The sequence below is a fragment of the Danio aesculapii genome, chromosome 11 (genome assembly GCF_903798145.1).
Source record: "Danio aesculapii chromosome 11, fDanAes4.1, whole genome shotgun sequence".
Classification (NCBI taxonomy): domain Eukaryota; kingdom Metazoa; phylum Chordata; class Actinopteri; order Cypriniformes; family Danionidae; genus Danio; species Danio aesculapii.
The window spans coordinates 23728336-23740503 of NC_079445.1; positions in this window are offsets into that span (position 1 = coordinate 23728336).

Sequence of the window (12168 nt, forward strand, 5' to 3'; positions counted from 1 at the left end):
TGTATTTTCATGCAAATACTTGTTTGTAGAGTAAGTAGTTCAACCGTTTTCTGCTGTTTATTATTCATAGTCATTTCTCCCATTGGCAGCTGAATCGGAAGTTCTAAAACAATCGCAAAAATGAGCACACTTCCGCATTGAAGAATAAGGTCAATAGCTTACATGCATATATTATTTAATAAGATGTCAGCTAAAAATCTTGTAAAAATTGAGTTTTGACCATTTTAAGATGGCGAACACATCAATGTGTATGTGAAGCGGTCAAATGTGGCGTCTACAGTATATGCGCAGTCTACAATTGTACATTTAGCACAAAAACTTTCTCACCAGGTATTGGCTGCTGCATTGCCACAATGCTCTCCAAACTGTGCTTGAATTTCTCAATAAGTTGAATCCTTGAGCAAAAAGCAGAACCTGATGACTCATACAGAATGTGTTGAATCTCTCATCTATTCAACAGAAATCCTTCCCTTCACGAGAGTGTGGGATGAATGAAAAAAAAACATCAGACAGAGAGGGCGAGAGGAAAAGGAAATCATCTTGGCTCACCGCAGTCAGAATATGAGTCAGTGAATAGGGTGGAACCGACGACAGTCAGTACACATACAGACGGCAAGATGGTCAGGTTTCAATACAAGCGAGTAGAAGGTCAACTCATAGAACTAGCAAGCTATATTGGCTAATGCTGCCATTTGAGGTCGAATTCTTAACGTCTAGCAGTAAATCCCTCAGACTTGAGCCTGTGACGTGATTTCTGCCTGTGTAGATCGTAGGGATTAGGATTAAATGATATGAAAAAGATTGGAGAGGCTTTGTGTTTTATCAGTGAACGAGGCCTATAAGTATGTTATGATTTAAGACAACCAGATCAGACAATGCACAGTCATTGCGAGCTTGTTTAACCTGAGTTAAGGATAAAGTTATGAAGCATATCTCTATATCAACCTGAAGAACGTGGAATAGCAACGTCATGGGTTGCGGGTTCCATTCCCAGGAAATACATGAGCTTGAAACGCAAATCTAATATGCAATGCAAGTTGTTTTGGATTAAAACTTTGGACAAATGTGTAAAGCTTCATTTATATTTCTGCATACAGTGATCATGGCTCATACTCTGCATGTAGCCGACATTGTTGTGAACATTTATACCTCAGCATTCTGTCTGTGTTGCTCTGCAGTAACACTTAAGAAACGCTAGTAGGTAGTGGAGTTTCTATGTTCCACCGTGTCAAGTATCTTTGCCAGTGTTTTGATTTACAGCAGAAATCCATGCAATGCTACTATAGACAAACTTGTGGCACCGGCCTCGCTCCACTCCCACAGCTCTCGTCCCCACCCACACTCATTACCCTACCAAGCTGGCCAATCACAGCTATTGTGCTCTGCATCATCGCAACATGTACATTATTTACATTTTTTGAAAGATGAGAGTCAGGATGTGCATCAGGTTAGGCTGAAGAGTATGCAACTGTGCCAAGGTTACACTAGACCGATCATGTGCATCCATTGCAGAAGTATAAATTGGTCTTAAATTTGATCAAATACTAAGATTTGGTATGCGTCTGCTTTTTAAGGGATAGTCAACCCAAAAACAAAAGAAAATTCTGTCATCATTTACTCACCCTTCACTTGTTTGAAACCTTTATGGGTTTCTTTTGTTGAACTCTAAAGAAGATATTTTAATGAATGTTGAAAACGTTGACTTCATAGTATTTGTTTTTCTTTGTTGATTACAGGTTTTCAGCTTTCTTCAAAGTATCTTCTTTTGTGTTCAGCAGTAGAAACTTGTGAAGGTTTTTAACAACTTAAGGGAGAGTAAATAGTGAGTTAAATGTAAATCAGTCTAGCATGCCCGATTACTGTTCTCATTACAGTCTTAAAATAAACGTTCCAAATAAGGTGTTTTTGCGGCGGTGAAAAATAAAACAGAGGAACTTTCCCTTTAAGAAACGTTTTTCACTATACGCTTCTTAAGTGTGACATCACGCGAAGCGGCTTCCAAGTCCAAGCGCTCTATCAAAGTTTATGGGGAGACACATCAAATAGCGTTTACACCACAATAAACGTTTACAAAGCGATGTAATACTTTCGAAAATCATGATTGCAAAATTTATTTCCATGCCTCATTTCCGATGGCCAGAAAATGATAATTTTTTTATAAATTGTTAAATTTTTGGCATTTGTGATGCAGCAAGTCCAGAGACGGATGTGTACACTATGATTTTAATGTGCGATATGACAAAAAAAATGGTCATAAACAAATATTTAAATTGAATATTTAAATTAAACAAATATTTAAGTTAAACAAATGACCCGGACCTGGAAACAGTATTCCATATGTCACCGATACGTCACGTCTTAACAAGTGGATAAAGAACCTTTTTTGGAACACAAACATTTTGTTTAATGTAATAGATTTTTCATGGACCTTTGATGCCAATAAGGAACCTTTATTTTTTAAACTTAATGATATTCCTTAAACTCCTAAAGCTAAAGTATAATTCAGTTTTTTATAAATAAGCTTTGTCATTGAAATGTCATTGAAGCTAAATTTTCTTCTTGCACTGAAATGTAGATATGTTTTTTTACACATTTAAATACTGTTTATTTCTAACCCTTGTGCCTCAATTAAGTTTAGTTTTCATGTAATGAAATATGTATACACAATTTGAATTGAACATTTCAAAATACTCTTGTTTATCAAAAGCATAATCAGTACTGATGCATTAAAGTTGCATAGATTTGTGAATTGGTTTTTATAATTCAATTTTCTTACTGAATTGTGCTTTTTTTGCATTGATTTAACTATTTATTCACCAAAACACTGCAATGGCCGCCTGAATTAAACAATAATGCAGAAAAGGCTAAGAAAATGCATCAATTTATTTGTAAGTATATCTTAACTGAGTGCAAATCTGCCTCTAAAAGCACTTGCGGAAGGAAAGACAACTAATACATCCAGGTTTTGGCCTTCTTCAGCTTTCTGTCCAAGTTTTGTAATTCAGAAGAAATGTTACAGGGAAGGATTAAACAATGAGATGAAATTCTCTACGTTCACTTTAATGGTAACAGAATATAATGCCAGACAAAATCCCAGAAAAAATTAAATAGCATTATTTGTTTGCTTAGACCTGACTGTAGCTGATAAAGTGGTTATCTCAGAAATCATGTAATACTAAAATATTCCACTGGATTTGTGTACACTTTCAGTTTTGGGATACTCGTGATCTCACATTATTTTGGAAATGACCCAGCAGACTGCAACAGAAGGTGTTGGAGGGGTAAAGCAGGCCTCCTACAACATATGGCAAGGACTGATGGAGCCCGAAGTGGACCACACTACCAATTTACTATGCAGTAAGTGGAGAGAATTACATGATGCTGTACATCGGAGAAGCATGAAAACAGCAAACAGATCAGCTGCTCCTCCTACCATTCAACACTAATTACAAACGTGGGCCTTTGGGCAAACCTGAAGACCTCAACAGCTAAATTAGGCTCCTATTACACATTTAACAAATTACTAAAGCCTGTGATTGTATATAATTGATACACTAATCATGCCGGTACTGTGCAGAAAAAAAATTTCCTTTAATTTTCAATGAAGTCTTGTTTTGGAAATGCATTAAAATATGAAATCTGTAATACTTTAGAACAATAGTCCATTAGTTAATGTCAGTTAATGCATTTACGAACATTAACTAAGTATGTATAGTGTTGTCAAGCATTTATTAAGCATAGTTCAAAATCAAAAGTTGTGTTTGATCTCCTGTCAATTCAGCAATGGTTATACTATTCTATAGACATTGTTCAACTAGAGCAATCCACTGCCTTAATTAACAGAGCAAAGACTTCAAAAATTCTGCATTGGAACCAAATACAAGATAATTTGATCTCCAATATTAAAACTTAAGTGATTTAATGTAACAAAATGTCAAAAACAATTTTTTTTTTGGTTTGTCTGTTTGCTCTGTAATACAATAATTTTGTTAGTCACTTTTTTTCATAATGTACTTCTCTGACATTCTGTATATAGTTGTTCTCTTTTTTAATTATATACTTACAGGTTTCTGTTTGCACACATGTTGATGGAGAAAATAATATATTTTTTCTTATTTTTGTCTCATTTTCTTTTCATTAAACAATTGTATTTATATTGCCTAAAGTGAAATATTAACCAAACTTCTCTTGAGTGTGATAAGCCTTGCATACTAATGAAGCATTTTTGCAGAAGTAGATGAAGCTGATAGAAACGCAAAGACCTGATGGTCTAAAAATTAACTTGCAAAAATTTGCTCTGCAGCTAAACTTCCTGTGAGCAGAGATGGGTTGAAACTGAACACAGAATATGTGCAGTTGAGAAGTCTTATGATTTTAATGTTGTGCAGAGAATTCGTAGAAAAAGAGGACGTATGTATGGGTGCGGCCAACAGAGGACTGAAGAATGACTGACAAGTGACGAATTCCACTAAACTCCACCTGTTAATATCAGCTGCATAAAAAGGCTGGAGTCAGGAAATTAAAATTGTTGCACCCCTCCTAAATGTAATTCTTTGGGCATTGGGGATTTCAGAAGTCTTTGAATCGAATTATTCATTTGTAGTGAGTTCACAGTTCACTAACGTTGTTTATCTCATATAACATTAATTAACATTAACAAATATTAATTAATACCATAAAAAATTAACTACTAAATGTTTATTCATGTTATTACATTAACTAACATTAATTGACCATTATTTCTAGAGTGTTACCATAAAATCTTCACAGATGATTTTATCTTTATGGTTTTCATTTTAATTTTAGTTATTGAAACAGACATTATATTATATTATATTATATTATATTATATTATATTATATTATATTATATTATATTATATTATATTATATTATATTATATTATATTATATCGTATCACATCGTATCGTATCACATCGTATCGTATCACATCACATCATATTATTTTATATTATATTAATTATATTATATTAATGTTGCACAAGTCTTTGTAATTATCATGTAGGCTTTGTACACGAACAACAGAGGTGAGGATCCACATGCAGTATTTATTCAATAGAGGATGGTCAGACAGGCAGAGGTCAATAACAGAAGCGAATGGGTACATACAGGTGTAGCAAAAGAGTAGTTGGATAACAGGCAAAAAGATTGGTCCAGGCGGCAAACTACGTAAACAAAGACACAAAGCATAGGTCGAACATGACAAGGCATAGCAAGGAAACCGCATCGTAATATCCACTAACAGTAAAACAACACTCAGCACTGATGTGTGTTGGTGCTGTTTTTAAAGTCCATGTAATTTTAGTTTGTAAATGTGGCGCGTGTGTAGTTCTCCAGCGATCCACAGTATCTAGATCGCTGGTGACTGTAACAGTAATACTTGATTCCAATTGGTCAGTAATAGCCTTCAAAGCACAAATTACTTCGTTTTGACATAACTACATGGAAATAAACATGTATTGCCAATGTTATTTCAACAGGTTATTTCAATAAACAGGTTTTTGTGAGTTATCAGCACACTGGTGTGCATATAAACATGCTCGATATGTTTTGTAGTTTCTCGTATAACCTCTTGAAGATACACTGTTGTCCTTAAAATGGGTCTTTTGCTCGCATCTTTTCAAAACATTTCTACGGGGGTTAAGAAAAGCCTTCATAGGTGGTTAAGAATCTTCAAAGCTGACCTGATTTTCTAGTGAACTGACCCCCAAACACATCGCTGTACTTGCAAATGTCAGCCTGTCCAATTAAGTCTGCATTAACGTTTTTTTAGGGTCACCACACTTCACCGGGGAAAGAATCTGATGTTCCTGCAGGCCTGAAACTCAGCAATCATGAGCTGACGGAGTGAGATGGGACAAATACTTCCATCACAACACAAGAGACTTCCAAACGGATAAGACACTTCCAGATAATTATGTAAACACACACATCGGAACACATTAGAAAAGTAGGTGTGACAGTTGCTAGTACTTTTTGGGTAAATACTACAATGTGTCATCATCACCTAGGAAGGAATCAAGACTGAAAAGCTTTTTAATTAATCCTGAGGGAGAAGAAGGGGAGCGTCTCAGAGTCTGCTTTAGTCCCAAAATGCTCAAGCAATCTACAGGGGAAGGAGGATTTGTAATGCCATTCAAATCCTAATGGGTCTATATCCTCTGTGACTGATAATACTGTCTGGACTTGGATGCAGTCAATTGCTCGCTGAGTGCCAGAAAAAGACCTGGGACCTAGCATTAGAGATTAGCATTAACTATATATATATATATATATATATATATATATATATATATATATATATATATATATATATTGTAAAATTAGGCCTAATTACCTGAGCATTTACATCCCCTTTGCTCATATATCCACTGTTAACATTTACTGTAAATTAATTACTGCAAGAAGTGTGGTATTTACAGCATAATTTATCTTACTGTATTGTATATATATTTACTGAAAATTTTACTGTAATTTTCACAATGCGACTTTAAAATACGGTAACACTGCATAATTGTGCTACAGTAAAACATAGCTCGTATTATAGTTAAATACTGTGTAATTTACAAAAATCGTTAACAGTAGCTATGTTTCCATCCAAAGATGGGATTAAATTTATGCGCAAAACTGGAATATCACATAAAATATGTGCGAATAAAGTATCGTTTCACGTCAAAGACAACAAAATCCTAACTTTCTGCTTTACTGGCTCCAAGTATCAACAGTAAAATGCAATTTACTGCAGCAGGAGAAGCTGCGTGAATCTTTTCCTTATTTAATAAATTACTTTCACCTCAGAAGACAAATGTCAGCACGCAATGAACATGTGGTGGCGTTTGGAGGAGTGAGGCGCGGAGCACAGATGCTGTCAACTGGAGGTAATAATAATAATATAATAACACTAATGCTGAAATGGTTAAGGCATTTTAGGATGACCAAAACAACATTTCAGATGTTTTACAATGTGCTCAGCCTGCTGGTTTGTCCATTCACACACTCTTATGACAAAATCACATGAATTTTTTTAATGTGCATACTAGAATTTGTTCGGTAAAAGTGTCTCCATCGTAGTTTATGCACATCATCAAATTCAAAATGCACATAAAAATAGGTAGATGGAAACATAGCTAGTAGGGATGTCCAGATCCGATCACGTGATCAGAAGTAGAAGACGGAAGCAGCTTGAAGCGGAAAGCGCGAGTATGTCTGCGGTCTTTAGGTATTATAAAGTTGATGATGACAACATTGCCATAGCAAACTGTGAGATATGTAAACTTGGGATTGCCAGCTGGGTATTTTAAGTTGAGGTGCTATTTGTTTTTACTTTAGATTTTTTTTAGATTTACTGTTGCACTAAAGTCCAAAAGTGAAGAATTTATTACTTTTTGATTGTTCAAGCTACCTCACAGAAGTGCTCTGTTTGTTAACGGAGATGTTGAATGTTAAAATAAGGTGAATTAAAAAAAAGGAACATCCTGGATCTGTTTCTTCCCTCTTCTTTATTCGTTTTTTATGTATTATAGAAGTATCGGATCGGGTTTCAGTATCGGTAGATACTCAAAATCAAATGACTCGTACTTGAGGGCAAACAAAACTGATTGGTACATTCCTAGTAGCTAGTATTGTATAGAAAACTTAATCGCTGTTGCAGTTGTACTATTATTATATATGGGCTACATAAAAGCTGAATTGTAGCAGATTTTATGTAATGATATTGGTTATATTTATTAGAACAGGGAATAGATGTGGCTGTTATTTCAATTGCTGTCAAATTCATTGGAGTCTTGGGTTTGCAAATGAGTGGGTGTTGACAAATAGCACAATGAACTTCATTGCAGAGCCTTATAAAAGCCTTTGTGATGTCATAAGTGCATGAAAACATCACATAAACAAATGTGCCATGTGCTCCATTAAACATCTGCTTTTGTTACAATTAATGACTGCTCACTCATTTACAATTCAACACAGAATGTAGTGGCAGACAAAAAAATCATTATTATAATAGTACAAGTAAAACATATTTTCTTGGGCTGCTTATTAGGCACTATAAAAACGCCAGGTTGAGGTTATTTAATTGCCTTTAAGGTTTATTTTGCAATAATATATATATATATATATATATATATATATATATATATATATATATATATATATATATATATATATATGTATAGTCCAAATATATGTATATATGGTACAGTCATATTAATTAGTGCATGGCTTTTCACCACAAAAAGTTGGCGGTTCATTCCACTATGGTGACCCCTGATTAACAAAGGGACTAAGCCAAAAAGAAAATGAATAAAATAAAATAAAATAAAATTAAATTAAAAAGTGTTATTAGGTAAAATTAAAACTAGAACCATCAGACTATTAGGTTGGATTAAAGGAAGACCAGTTCTACCAGGATCTCGGTAGAAGACTGACAAGCATATTTATCTGCTTTTCCAGAAAGATTCAGTTGAATGGATTTATTCCAGTTGAACAGTTCAATGATTCCGTCTGAATAGTTTGTCACAGCAGGTGAACATCAGGACACTTGTGCTATCACTGCCGCTCTGAACCTCAGAACTGTCACTGGAGGTCCGTCAATACTCCTTCATCTGCTCACCATGACTGACCAATTAGTCAAGGTTGGTCAGCTAATTAAAGGGTAACATACACCCCTTTTTATAAAATGTCAAATCTCTGCTGTCCCCAAAAGACATCTGTACAGTTTCAGCACAAAAACCCCTACATATCATACATTATAGCTTCTCCAATTAAACAAAAGTTTTTAAAAAAATTAAGCAAATATCATGAAGTGAAGATGTCAGAAATGGTCAGTAGTGATATAAAGCCTCACAGGTTCATATCAAGCTAGACAATGATGGAAAGGAAGACGTTTCAACTTCTAGAGATTTCTTAAGATAAATGTAATTACTAGGGATGCTCTGATCACCATTTATGCAGCCGATACAGAGTAGCAATTCCTTGTCATGGTGATCGGCCGATACCAAGTACCGATTCTGATGCTTCAAGCTTTATAATGCATAAAGCACATTTTGCCTTTAAGTATGATACTTAGGTGGAGATCTCTCCTTACCAAAGAGAATAAATGAAGGATGTTACATATAATTCCTTAAACATGTCTCTTGTAACCATTTAGTGTGGGCATGTCATGGTCAGAAGCACACAGAAAATAACAGGTAACATTGAACAATGCAAATGATGAAAAGAAAAATTTAACATGTCTCAATGAAGTTTGGAGTGCATATTTTGATGCATGAGAAATTAAAATGCACACCTATGAATCAATTACCTCTTTATTAAAAGAAAAATAAACTACTGTTTACTGCAATACATACATTACGATAAGTTATATTATTAAATATTCAAGTTATATATATAAATATATATATATATATTTTCTAATATTTTCATCCAGGTTTTAATGAACTTGCAATATTGTTGAAAACAGAACTTTCAGTTCGGATATGCAAAAAGATTTCAGTTTTTATATGTCCTCTGCTCGATCAGCCAGATTAGTGAGTACTGATCGAGTCATGAAATCGCTAGTAATTACATCCCTAGTAATTACTCTATGCTCTATACACGCAGTCAAGAGACAATAGTAACTTTAGCCATAAAGCACGTTACCAAGCACATTCACAAAAGAAATTTGAAAATAGTCTCAAAATATAAATTGACATACCCGTTTTGGTATGTGAAGTTGAAGCACAAAGCTCTGGTGTTGATCAATCTTTCAGAAACAGTGTTGAGCTGCTTAAACAGCAGTCCTGCGTAAACTATATTTTTCTCAAAAATGAAACACTTTACCAACATTCTTTGCATATTTCCTTCAAAAACTGAAATTAAACTACGATGTTCTCTGTGGCTCAGATAACGGGAGTCTATGAGGACTCTTATGTTTGATTTTTCATCCAACACCAAAACACTTGTAATGTTTCTCACTGGCACAGACATTGTAAAACTTTAGAGAGTACTGCAAATAAACAGAAATGGTGAAAAGCTGCAGTGACACTGTGGGTGGAAACATGCAGATCAATGGGTTGTTAATTATATATAATAGATCCCATTCCTCACTAGTGGATCGAAATTTTAACAACCATTTTTTTTTCATATGCTTGCAGAGAAAGTTTTACCAAAAACAACATTTTTGTAATTAATATTAAACTAAAATTACTGTAAGACTAAATTAAAGCACTGAAACAAAAAAAAGGTCAAAAAAAGTCAAATGTTTATGATATTCCCCTTTAAGACAAACCACCCATAGAAGGTGAGACAACAACCGCATGATCCAAATAGGGATTAACACCCTTGAACAGTGCCAGTCATGTCCTATGGGTGTGGAGTAGACAGCAGCGGGAGCTAAAAGGGTTAAGATCCAGCGATTGGCACATCTTTTGGCGGGCCACCTGCTCCCCTGTGCTAAACGGACCAAAGACAGAGGAAATCTGTCTCCTCTATGAGCCACCATTCTCGCATGTCCTCCACATTCATAAAATATGCAGAAGAACCTATTTCTATGCAAGAATCAACATCTAAATGGGTTGGTGTCAGAATCCAGAGTAAACAGGTTCTGGGTGCATTGAACGAACATCATGGAGCCCTAGGGAAAAAAAATGCACCTGACTCCAAACAATCTCCATCTGTCATGTCGCTCTCAGTCCTCACCTCATCCATTCTTTATTGTCAATTCCACTTCTTCAAATGTCACTCACTCTTCCTGTCCACACCAATGTCGTTCATTCCTAAGAACAATGGCTATGGCTGTTTCAAAAACACTTATAGGAATGCTTAAACTACTAATAAGTTAAGTTAATGAAGTAATATTTATTTTATTAATGTATTAATTGAATTAATTAATAATTTTTATGGTCAGAAAATTATATTTATTTATATATTTATTAGTGCTGGGGAAAAGTAATCACTAAAAATAAACCTTTGTTGTATGTGTGTGTGCTGTGTATATTTACTAGGTATAAATAAATACACACATGCATACATATGTTTGAGAAAAATATATACATAATTAGATATAAAATATTTATGTATATGAAAAATTATATATAAATTGAAATATCCATGCAACAAAATAATTTTGAATAGTTTTGTTTTTATGTATGTGTGTGTGTGGATAACACATACATAGCAAATATAAATAATACACACAAACACATCATGTCAAAATCTTTTATTTTGGGTGTGATTAAATCGCAATTAATGTTTGCCCAGCACTAATATTTGTTTATAATGCGTGTAAAAGAGAGAGAGAATTATTTTTGTTCATTTAAGTTTGTTTTATGTGAAGTAACTAAAACTATTTTAGCTATATGCTTTTAGTTTTAGCTTTAGATTTATTTAATTATAATAACCCTACCTTTACGGCCTAATATGGCCTTTATGGAAAGGAAACCCCTTAATGAAGGTGAACTGTGTCCAGGCCTCTTTCACCGTCTGCCTCACAGTAATCCACTCTGAAGGACAATGATGGAGCCTATCTAGATAAGTGCTGTGCACTTTTCCATGCCTAATGACATTCACTAAAGCATGTGCTGAAAGGAAACACCACCCCCGTAAACACTGGATCAACATCAATGCACTCAGGCCTGCAGAAACACTGCAAGTTGATTTGAACCAATAAATATAATGTATGTAGCAGTGCATACTGTATATTTTATTGCTATACTGCCAAGACTTTGATTTGGTACAGTGCTGAAAATGGAAATGCAAGAACAATAGGGCCTGTGGCATTTTCTGTGGTAGGATCTCTAAGAGTTACTGAAATCTTCAAAATTAATTGATCCATGATGTTTTACACGACTGACTTTTTTATTTAGACTAATGACTGTGTCTACCTAATACTTTTTTGCAAAATGAAAATGATGGGTCGACCAAAAGTTCACACAGAAATGAAAATTCTGTCATTAATATTTCATCCTTATGCTGTTCTAATTCCCTGAAACCTTTGTTCATCTTCAAATAGCAAATTAAGATATTTTAGATGACATCAGAGAGCTCCCTCATCCTCCAACTGTCTCGAGATGTTCAAAGACCAGAAAAAGAATCAAAAACATTGTAATAACTGTCCACTTGACTTCAGCGGGTCTACTGTAATTATACGAAGCTCCAAAAACACTTTTGT